Source organism: Salmo salar, chromosome 01, assembly GCF_965601325.2.
Source record: "Salmo salar chromosome 01, fSalSal1, whole genome shotgun sequence".
Classification (NCBI taxonomy): domain Eukaryota; kingdom Metazoa; phylum Chordata; class Actinopteri; order Salmoniformes; family Salmonidae; genus Salmo; species Salmo salar.
Window position 1 is genome coordinate 56,101,141 of NC_138291.1, and position 11,777 is coordinate 56,112,917.

Below are 11,777 nucleotides of genomic sequence, written 5' to 3' on the forward strand. Positions count from 1 at the left end.
ATGCCACACCTGTCAGGTGGATAGGTTATCTTGACGTAGGAGAAATGCTCACTAACAGGGATGTTAACAAATTTGTGTAAAATAATTGAGAAATAAGCTTTTTGTGCGTATGGAAAATTCCCGGGATCTTTTATTTTAGCTCATGAAACATTGGACCGACACTTTACATGTTACGTTTATATTTTGTTCGGTATAGTTTCTATGGTGTCTGAGCGCACAGGCAGCGCCATTGAGGCGATCTCCATTTTGAAGTATTAGGTTTTCTTCATGATTGGCTGATCCCTCCTGATGACCCGGTTGGACATAACTCCAACTGGGTCATGAGGAGGGATCAGCCAATGAAGTTGGAAGTCCCACCCAGTTGACTGCATTAAAATGGTGGAAGCCATCAATGGCACTACCCATGCTAATACAGGCTTTTGGCACCAGAGGCCTCTCATAGAGAGTGATAGTCTTCCCTGCACAGCCATAAAAAGTAAACTTTCGTGACCCAACGTGCTTGGATTAAAGATGGCCTTGGCTGAGAAGGGTGAATGTTTATTACATCTGTCTGCATATGTTAATTTTTGAGCAGTTGTACGTGAGTGTGTACAGCAGGAAGGGAGGTAAGGCTTTACAGCTGACATGGGTGTGATGCACAAACACTCTGCTGGGGTTAAGTCCATGAAAAAGTGTTCAAAGGGGCCACTTCCTGGCATCAAACCCACCATGCATGTTGACTGAGCAGGGGCAGACTGGCCATATGGCATTTCGGACAAATGCCAGATGGGCTGGTCCATTTCTAGCCCAGTGGGCCTGTCTAAATAGTTTTGTTTTAGCGCAAATTATCATTATCTGGCTAATAATGGGGGCCTCAAGGAAAATAATGGGTCAGTCTGGGGGCCTCAAGGAAAAGAGCGGGCCGGTGTGTTAAATTCCAGGCCTGATTATTGGTCCCAGTCTGCCCCTGTGACTGAGGTTGCCTAATGTCACTACACCCTGAGGGCTGCATTAGCATTTGGGGTCAAAGAGAAGGGCCATGCCTAAATCTCTGAAAGGGACAGAGTCTGGCTATCAGTGGTGCATTGTCTGGCAGTGAAACAGTTCATTCAGCCTCATTTACTGCCTTTTAAAAAAGACATGGCTGATTTGCTTAAACAAATGTTTTCTACTGACAATTGAGATGTACAAATGATGGCATAAGGGGATGACAAGCGGATAAGAGGCAATCTGTAATTTCAATTAAGACAATGCGGTAGCTAGGGCGGACGTAGTCAATATAAATACACTGCTCAAAAAAATAAAGGGAACACTTAAACAACACATCCTAGATCTGAATGAAAGAAATAATCTTATTAAATACTTTTTTCTTTACATAGTTGAATGTGCTGACAACAAAAATCACACAAAAATAATCAATGGAAATCCAATTTATCAACCCATGGAGGTCTGGATTTGGAGTCACACTCAAAATTAAAGTGGAAAACCACACTACAGGCTGATCCAACTTTGATGTAATGTCCTTAAAACAAGTCAAAATGAGGCTCGGTAGTGTGTGTGGCCTCCACGTGCCTGTATGACCTCCCTACAACGCCTGGGCATGCTCCTGATGAGGTGGCGGATGGTCTCCTGAGGGATCTCCTCCCAGACCTGGACTAAAGCATCCACCAACTCCTGGACAGTCTGTGGTGCAACGTGGCGTTGGTGGATGGAGCGAGACATGATGTCCCAGATGTGCTCAATTGGATTCAGGTCTGGGGAACGGGCGGGCCAGTCCATAGCATCAATGCCTTCCTCTTGCAGGAACTGCTGACACACTCCAGTCACATGAGGTCTAGCATTGTCTTGCATTAGGAGGAACCCAGGGCCAACCGCACCAGCATATGGTCTCACAAGGGGTCTGAGGATCTCATCTCGGTACCTAATGGCAGTCAGGCTACCTCAGGCGAGCACATGGAGGGCTGTGCAGCCCCTCAAAGAAATGCCACCCCACACCATGACTGACCCACCGCCAAACCGGTCATGCTGGAGGATGTTGCAGGCAGCAGAACGTTCTCCACGGCGTCTCCAGACTCTGTCATGTCTGTCACGTGCTCAGTGTGAACCTGCTTTCATCTGTGAAGAGCACCGGGCGCCAGTGGCGAATTTGCCAATCTTGGTGTTCTCTGGCAAATGCCAAACGTCCTGCACGGTGTTGGGCTGTAAGCACAACCCCCACCTGTGGACATCGGGCCCTCATACCACCCTCATGGAGTCTGTTTCTGACCGTTTTAGCAGACACATGCACATTTGTGGCCTGCTGGAGGTCATTTTGCAGGGCTCTGGCAGTGCTCCTCCTGCTCCTCCTTGCACAAAGGCGGAGGTAGCGGTCCTGCTGCTGGGTTGTTGCCCTCCTACGGCCTCCTCCATGTCTCCTGATGTACTGGCCTGTCTCCTGGTAGTGCCTCCATGCTCTGGACACTACACTGACAGACACAGCAAACCTTCTTGCCACAGCTCGCATTGATGTGCCATCCTGGATGAGCTGCACTACCTGAGCCACTTGTGTGGGTTGTAGACTCCGTTTCATGCTACCACTAGAGTGAAAGCACCGCCAGCATTCAAAAGTGACCAAAACACCAGCCAGGAAGCATAGGAACTGAGAAGTGGTCTGTGGTCACCACCTGCTGAACCGCTCCTTTATTGGGGGTGTCTTGCTTATTGCCTATAATTTCCACCTGTTGTCTATTCCATTTGCACAACAGCATGTGAAATTTCTTGTCAATCAGTGTTGCTTCCTAAGTAGACAGTTTGATTTCACAGAAGTGTGATTGACTTGGAGTTACATTGTGTTGTTTAAGTGTTCCCTTTATTTTTTTTAGCAGTATATTTGTTCAGCACTTTTGAAATGTACAGCGACAGAATTCAGAACATGGGCGGGCGGGGGAAGGTAAAATCAAGACGTCAGTGATCTTCAGGTCGGTGCTCTAGAAAGAGGCCTGAGTTCCCGACTTGGAATTCTGAGTTGGATGACCGTTCAAAACGTATTTTCCCAGAGAGCTCTCTTTTTTTTCTCAGTTGTCTTGCACTCACTGAAGTCTGACATTTCCCAGTTCTGAGTTTCCAGTTGTTTTCAACCCGGCAGAAGTCATACTGGATTGACAGCATGGCCAATGTTGAATGTTTATCCTTTTTAAGCTTGGAAAAGAGACCCTTAAACCCAGACCTGGACCACACACCCACTCCACTGAATAGCAGGCTAGTGATTGCTTTGCAATGCTTGTAGTTAGCCACTGATTCCTTTCAAACCACTCATTGTTGAATTTGCGATTTCCAACTTGTTGGGTAATGTTTATGTCCATTGGTCGATGAGCACCGGTACTTTTTATCTGTAATTTATCTACATAATTTCTCTTGATATGACAAGGATTGAAAAGTTAAGGATTGCTAGCTAAGATTTTGAAGTATGATGTTGACATAAGTCCAATCAAAGCTACAGTAGATATAATGTGATTTGATGTCATTTTATCAGTGGCCAATGACCTAGAGCCTACTTGGATGGGCAGTTCTAATGTAACTCTATGGCAGCACCGAAGGGGCTTGAATTTTCGAGCTCTACCCGTAGATTTTGTGGTGACAGTGTCCCCATGAGTGACACAACACTGAGCCAATCACGGCGCAACTACAGAACATTACCATCCCCTACGCTCCGTATTTTCCGCTGGCTGTGCCACCACCACAGAAAGCAATGAGCTAGGCTGAAACATCTGCATTTTGGAGCTGCCTTACTCAAGAAAGCAACATTTATTTATGAAGTCAATGATTATTAATTAATTTTACATTGTTTGCTAAGTGATGTGTGACACTGACACAAAAAAATATAATTTTTTTTTGCTAAACAGGTGGGGCTCAAATAGGGCCCCCACCTGCCCTGAATGACTGTCGCCACTGCTTCAATACAAACCTAGGAAGCTCGTGGTTCTCACCCCCTTCCATAGCCTTACACAGTATTTATGACAACTTCTGGAGGACGTCCTCCAACCTATCAGAGCTCTTGCAGCATGAACTGACATGTTGTGCACCAAATCAAAGGATCAGAGGAGGAATCAAGTACTGAAAGCATAAGCTAGAGCTAGCTAACACTTCAGTGCATAAAAAGTGGTGAGTAGTTGACTCAGAGAAAAACCATAGTTGAACAGTTTTGAACAAATTAATTTGTTCAAAATGACGGAGAAGCGAGAAAGAGAGCTAGCTAGCTATTTAGTAGATCTTTTAACTTACTTAGCTAGGGAATGCAGCTAGCTAGTTCATCCTTCTCAAACATTCGGCTCAAACAGAGGGGTGCTATGTTACCTAGCTGGCTATGGCTACCTACATTGCAACTCTTCCAAGTCAAGGTAAGCTTTTGGTTTAGTTAATTTATTTCCACCGGGGCCTGCCGGTGTAACTGCTAAACTGCTTGCTAACTGTACACTGCATGATTGTAGCGGGTTTATTAATGATTTAATTCTGGTAGCTATGTTGACTTGACGTTGGCTAATATGGTGACAACAATGACGGCTGTGTGTAGCGGTTATGAAATGAAGGTTTGGAAAAGTTTTTTCGCCTGGTCACAGACTGAAGTCCACAAGCAAAGTGAAAAGATGAGAGTAGGAGACCGTGTAGATGTGAGAAGGAATTATCCAACAATCAAAGGGATCAAGCTGTTTGTATGTGGCTGCAATGAAAGGGAACTGTTTGCGTGTGATAAGGGGTGTATTCATTCTGGCAATTCTGTTGAAAAACGGGGATAAACATACCTGCATGTATCCAATATAAACTCTCGTTTGCCACTGTTGGACTCATGATTACACCCTAGATCAGCTAGATGCAGGCAAGATTGTGCAAGTTGGTATTGAATGTGTCAATGTCTATCGCCTTGATTACTCAAATTTCTCTCAACCTGTGCACCTATGTTGTAAACTTTCATTCATAGGCTAGGTTGTAACAACCTTATGATGGGTATATGGAAAATTCTACTATCATATAGTAGCCTAAACCTATTGCTGTTACATTGAGATGGGTGAATGGAACATGAATGAAAGTCATCCAATATGCTGTAATATAAATAAGGCCATGCTCACAAAACAAATGTGTGTCCTTCCTCATCTTAAATGGCACCGACCGCCACAGTAGAAGCAGAACTGGTCGGCCGGGTTTCAAAGAATTTCAATGTGAGAAACTTTTTCAGCAATAAACCCTAAATGATCAATAAGCCTGAATTAATAAAATATGATTAAAAAAAGACAAAAAATACTGAACGGGAAAGCCAATCAATCAATACAAACCATATGAGAAAGGTACACGTAAGCTAAAGCATTAAGGACAGAAGACAGATTTCTGTCTATCGGGGTCTCAACAAGTTCCAGGATCTCTGTTTTGTAGAGCAGGGCCATTTGCCTAGGAACTCTACACTAGGAGCAGGTGGGATATTTCAAATAAAACAGCCACTAGACCTGGATCAGCTCCCTTTTATTACAAGTGCTGCCAAAGAGAAAACATAGTGTATTTGGAAAGTACTCAGACCCCATTTTTTCCCCCTCATCAATCTACACACAATACCCCATAACGACAAAAACAGGTTTAGACATTTTTGCAAATTTTAAAAAACTAAACAGAAAAAAACATATTTACATAAGTATTCTGACCCTTTACTATGATATTTGAAATTGAGGTCAGGTGCATCCTGTTTCCATTGATCATCCTTGAGATGTTTCTACAACTTGATTTGAGTCCACTTGTGGTAAATTCAATTGATTGGACATGATTTGGAAAGGCACACCTGTCTATAAAAGGTCCCACAGTTGACAGTGCATGTCAGAGAAAATACCAAGACATGAGGTCGAAGGAATTGTCCTTAGAGCTCAGAGACAGGATTGTGTTGAGGCACAGAATTGGGGAAGGGTACCAAAAAAATTCTGCAACATTGAAGGTCCCCAAGAACACAGTGACCTCCATCATTCTTAAATGGAAGAAGTTTGGAACCACCAAGACTCTTCCTAGAGCTGACTTCATCCTAGATGAAACCAAGATTGAACTCTTTGGCCTGAATGCCAAGTGTCACGTCTGGAGGAAACCTGGCACCATCCCTACGTTGTTGCATGGTGGTGGCAGCATCATGCTGTGGAGATGTTTTTCAGCGGCAGGGACTGGGAGACTAGTCAGGATTGAGAGGAAGATGAGGTCCAGAGTGCTGAGGACCTCAGACTGGGGCGAAGGTTCACCTTCCAACAGGACAATGACTCTTAAGCACACAGCCAAGACAACGCAGGAGTGGCTTCAGTACAAGTCTCTGAATGTCCATGAGTGGCCCAGCCAGAGCCCGATCGAACATCTGGAGAGACCTAAAAATAGCTGTGCAGCGACGCTCTCCATCTAACCTCGCAGAGCTTAAGAAGAATGGGAGAAACTCCCCAAATGTGTTTATTTAAATTTCTAGGCCAGTCAGTTAAGAACAAATTCTTATTTACAATGATGGCCTACCCCAGCCAAACCCTAACGACGCTGGGCCAATTGTGCACTGCCCTATGGGACTCCCAATCACTGCCGGTTGTGATACAGCCTGGAATCAAACCAGGGTCTGCAATGACACTTCTAGCACTGAGATGTAGTGCTTTATACCGCTGCGCCACTCGGGAGCCCCCCAAATACAGGTGTGCCAAGCTTGCAGCGTCATACCCAAGAAGACGCGAGGCTGTAATCGCTGCCAAAGGTGCTTCAACAAAGTACTGAGTAAAGTGTCTGAATACTTATTTAAATGTGATATTTGCAAACATTTCTAAAATGTTGGGGCATTGTGTGTAGATTGATGAGGGGGAAAAAACTATTGGTTTGATTCATTCTGAAAATTGTCATTCAAGTTCAATCCATTAAATAATTGGCTCTCCAAACTTTTTTTAATTTTTTATTCATACAAACATTACTAAGGTCGTTCAAAGTTGAATTGCTGTTTAACGGATGGCCCATCTTTTCAACACACCACGCAAATATATGCGGCACTTTGTTCATAATGCACTGTCCACTCAACCTTGATGCTTTCTCAAGTTGATGCGCAAGAGTCCAAACAGCCTCAGATCACATGCTCGGATCATGTTCGAGCCTCGGATTGGACAGTGAAAGAAACACACACGTATGGGGGGTGATAAGGGCCATAATTAAGCCTCGTGAAGCTACTGATACGTCTCACAGTCACCTAACGTATTTTTAGCGCCATGAATTAACATGGACTGTCAATGGAGACAAGTTTCTTTCTAAGGCGTCTAGACGTGGCACGTGACGTGTTCACGTAGTGAAGTTTATTATGAACAATCTTACAATTAACTCCTTAACGTCTACATGTGTTATGCGTCACGTGTTAGTTTGTGTCTGTTTAGTTTATTATTAAAGATCTCACCATGAACACCATACAAACGTCTACATGTAATCAATTTCATTTGTTGAATTAGCTAAAATAGGCCTATCACCTCAATACAAAAATGATTAAGCTAGTTGATATCTCAGCCAGCCACAATTACTCTGTAGACATGCTTATTCTCACATCAATACAGACACAAGGGCTTCTTTGTTGGAGGTATCCCTATTCAGAAATAAGAGGTCATCTAGGTCTCTAGTGGCGCATTCAAAACAACTTAGAAAGTCGGTAATCCCTATATGTTACCAATTGGGCTAAATGTATTCCTATTAATAAGCTTTTGTTTTCCTATTCATTTGCATAGGCTAACCATTGCAAATGTTATTTACCATTTTTTTTATTAATAAACAGGTATCAGGGTAAAAAAATTATAATTTCAATGCCCCTCTCCCCCCACGGTTACTTACCTTACAGATAAAAGTCAGCTAATTTTCACTCCATATGTAAATACATTTGATTCATACACTGGCTTGTCTGGCTGGCATGTTTTCATTTTGAACAGGCCTTTCCTTATCTACACTGAAATAATATTTCAGTAGTAGTCCTTTATTATGATTTTTTAACACTCATAGCTCATTAGTACACCCTTGTGGTTGAATATATATCTATTGCATTTGATACAACAATTAATAATGTTTAACTAACAAATACCATCAAGGGATACGTTACAATTTACAATACTGAACACCTTATAAAACAGCTGTGAAAACCAATCTGGCAATATTTTAGATTTAATACATAAACGTTGATATTTTTGGGGGTACAAGTGTGTCAATTTACTTTCTGATTTTTTGTACACTCACATGGCAATCAGACTAAAATACTGAATTCTGTAGTGTAGAACAGAGAGGAGGCGGGTGCTGTGTGGATGAGAGGTTCTGCCTGTCACTTGTTTTCAACAGGTAGTCTTGGAAGGTGGACCTGAAGAGGGAAACTGCAAAGTCCAGGCGCTGCAGCCCTCTTTGTTCTGAGTATTTTCAGGGCTAGTGTTTTTAGCTAATCTGTGCAGCTCACATTATGTACCCAGTATGATAGTTTTCTTGCTCTTTCTTAGCTTGTCAGATGTTTTATGTCAGTGGGGTTGATAAGGGAGGTAAGGTATGTTCCCTGGAAAAGATGGAGAGATGAATGGTGAGAGAAACTCCAGGCTGGCGTTTTGACCACTGAAATCATGCACCTTAACACGACCTACCTGGAAGCGGCGGTTATTTAACGTGACCCAGTGGGTTAGCCATGAGATTGACTATTTGGAGAAACCCATGGGCCAGTGTTGGTACTGCTGACAGCATCACGAGGCGGCAAATTAAAATAGTTATCATCTGAGATTTTTATTCACCTTAACAGATGGTGACCCCAGCTAGGAGCGAAAGAGCACCAAGCTTTCCCAGGTCTTGCCTTCCTTTCGTCCTTCTTCCAAGCCAAGTCATTCGCCCGGATGTCGAAGCACTTGGTCCACTTGATTCTCCTCCGGTGAATTGATTCTCCTCCTTCTGTTTCTCCTGCGCCTTGTCCGTGTTCAGTCTCACCTTGATTGATAATATAAATAAATGCAATAGTATTTCATATTATTACAAATGCATCTCTTGGAAGGCCAGAAAATAAATGAACAGCAGACAATAGTTTTTACCTGGTCAAAAACCTTCACATCCTTCTCAGTCCGTGCCTGAAGGTGGTCCTTGAAGGCATTCTGATCTGGTTCGACAACTTCCACCACATCAGGTGGATTATCAGTGATCTCAAAGTACGTTATACAAAAATAGCAATAGAAAAACACTAAGTCAATCACAAATTGTATATGCTACAGTATAGGCAATCATTTTATATACAATTGCATTGTTTACCTCCGTAAACAGCTGCAGGGCCCATTAGTACAGCAGGCGATAGGGTGAGTACTCTAGAGGCCTGGACGCTGCTGTTGTAGGCAAAGATCATTAACTTCAGATTGTCCTCCCACCATTCCTGGTACCCGTCAAGGGACTTGCCCATGGCAGTCACCTTGGTCCGATCATCCAAACTTGGAATCACCATACATTTACACATTCACATTGTATATTTAGCCCAAACAACTACCTCTTCCCCTACTGTATTTATTTATTCTGCTCCTTTGCAGCCCATTATTTCTATTTCTACTTTGCACTTTCTTCCACTGCAAATCTACCATTCCAGTGTTTTACTTGCTATATTGTATGTACTTCGCCACCATGGCCTTTTTTTGCCTTTACCTCCCTTATCTCACCTCATTTGCTCACATTGTATAGAGTTATTTTTCTACTGTATTATTGACTGTATGTTTGTTTTACTCCATGTGTAACTCTGTGTTGTTATGTCGAACTGCTTTTCTTTATCTTGGCCAGGTCGCAATTGTAAATGAGAACTTCTTCTCAACTTGCCTACCTGGTTAAATAAAGGTGAAATAAATAAAAATAAAGTATATAACTCACTGTACTATCATTGTCAATTTCGGGAAAAAAACTCTCAATTACTGGACGCCTACGCGAAACAATGCTACAACCATTACATTATTAACCACTAAACATGTAAACTGGCATTGACTAGAGTTTTAGTGCTTAGCCAAGCAAAATTTGTTTAGCATCAAGCGAACTGTAAAACGCTATTTTCGTACAAATATTAACACTAACACATTTTATTGTGACATTACATATTTACATATTACCTAAAGTAAACAACCGTTGTTCATAGAAAATAAAACAAATTGAATTTAAAACGTTGTTGAAAAAAGTACAGAAAGTTTGGACGCCATCTTAATAATTTCTCTTACATTTATGTAAACCAATAGCAACCTAGCCTAACTCCATTACATACGATGGGGAAAATACCAAACAGTTTTTTACTCGGTTAAAACTCCCTTCAATTGCCTTCAAATATCACCAAATTCATGGACTATGTAATTAAACATGTTACGTCAATATTTTGTTTCTTATTGCACATTACATACCTGAATTAATAGGGTAAAATTATGAGACGGAGAAACATTAGTTTTCAGAAGTAGTCATTCTCCAAGATTGAAGAAGAAATCTCCAAGACCTCAATCTCACTAATGCACGCCATTGACGTCACAGCTCCCCCTAGCGGCAGTAATCATGTACATACATTAAATGTAAATACCTGGGAGGCCAAGAAAATGGCTCCATAAAGGGATGGCTCCATAAAATAAATAAAACATCAAAAATATGACCATGCATATGTGTGTGTCACATATACACATGGCATATGCTTGGATACTACCTTAATCTATGATCTGCTTGCCTCAATACATTAATGCTAGAACATTAGTAGCCAGGATTAGCTATTTGTATCTAGTCTCCTAATAATTGCATAACGGTGCAAGTTAGGCACATGCTATCTTTTGTTTGTATGTGAGCATGTCTTTTTTTTGTCGGTCCTGTCAAAGTTGAGTGATCACACATGCCTCAGCACACAGAGGTTATTTTGCCTGCTTGCAAATGTGTGCTGAAAGTGGGGATGTTTCATAGTATTTCTGATCTATCTTCACTCACCCACCACCAATGAATTAAAAAATAATAATAATTTTAAAAAAAAAATCAGAAAACCACGGAACCACCACTGCAATATAGGCCTACACTCCGATAAAAAGGTGCTATCTACAAACTGAAAGGATTCTTCCACTGTCCCCATAGGATAACCCTTTTTGGTTCCAGGTAGAACCCCTTCTCGGTCTGGGTAGAACCCTTTTGGGCTTCATTCCACAGAGGGTTCTACATGGAACCAAAAATACTTCTACCTGGAACCAAAAAGTGTTCTCCTTTGGTGACAGCCAAAGAACCCTGTTGGAACCCCTTTCTCAAAGAGTGTACTCAACAAGTTCAGCCTGTTAAGTTTACACCATTTCATTCTGTACTCAAACATCTGCCTGGTATTCAAGAAAACACGCAACATAGCACCTTTGAAGGTTTTCGTCAACTTCTCCTCAGACTTAAATAGCACTGTTCCAAGAACCTCCACCAGGGGTGACTATAGTATCCTCAAACGGAGAAAAAGGAGACACGAGGGAACCGCACACTCATTTTATATCCCAAGGGGCCTTTATTTTCATACTGCATGCTCTCACTCTCATCACTATCTCCTTTGCCATCTTGTCATGTTTTTCTTGGAACTCCATTTATACACACACACACACAACTGTAGCATCTTGTTTACATTTCTCACATTTTAGGTGTCTAGCTATGGCCTTGGATGGATCATGTTGCAATGAGATGGGCACAGATGTATGTATGTATGTATGTATGTATGTATGTATGTATGTATGTATGTATGTATGGTCCTTTTCAGTGTGGCGGCAAATTAATTGAACAGGAGAAGAGGATGTGGTTGCTTGCAGAGGGAGAAC

General features: G+C 42.1%; 1 long non-coding RNA gene across 4 annotated transcripts; it reads right to left on the bottom strand.

The window, feature by feature from the left end:
* Positions 1–7,913: 7,913 nt before the first annotated feature.
* On the bottom strand, positions 7,914–10,488 carry LOC106605037 (uncharacterized). 4 transcript variants are annotated; one of them, XR_001328778.3, is made up of 5 exons: positions 10,365–10,488; positions 9,250–9,320; positions 9,036–9,143; positions 8,745–8,934; positions 7,914–8,515 (listed from the first exon to the last, which is right to left on the bottom strand). It is a non-coding gene; the product is annotated as an uncharacterized LOC106605037 (long non-coding RNA). The 4 variants fall into 4 exon arrangements; XR_001328777.3 differs by having other exon boundaries at positions 9,036–9,181; XR_001328782.3 differs by having other exon boundaries at positions 9,250–9,422; positions 10,365–10,472.
* Between the last annotated feature and the right edge of the window lie 1,289 nt (positions 10,489–11,777).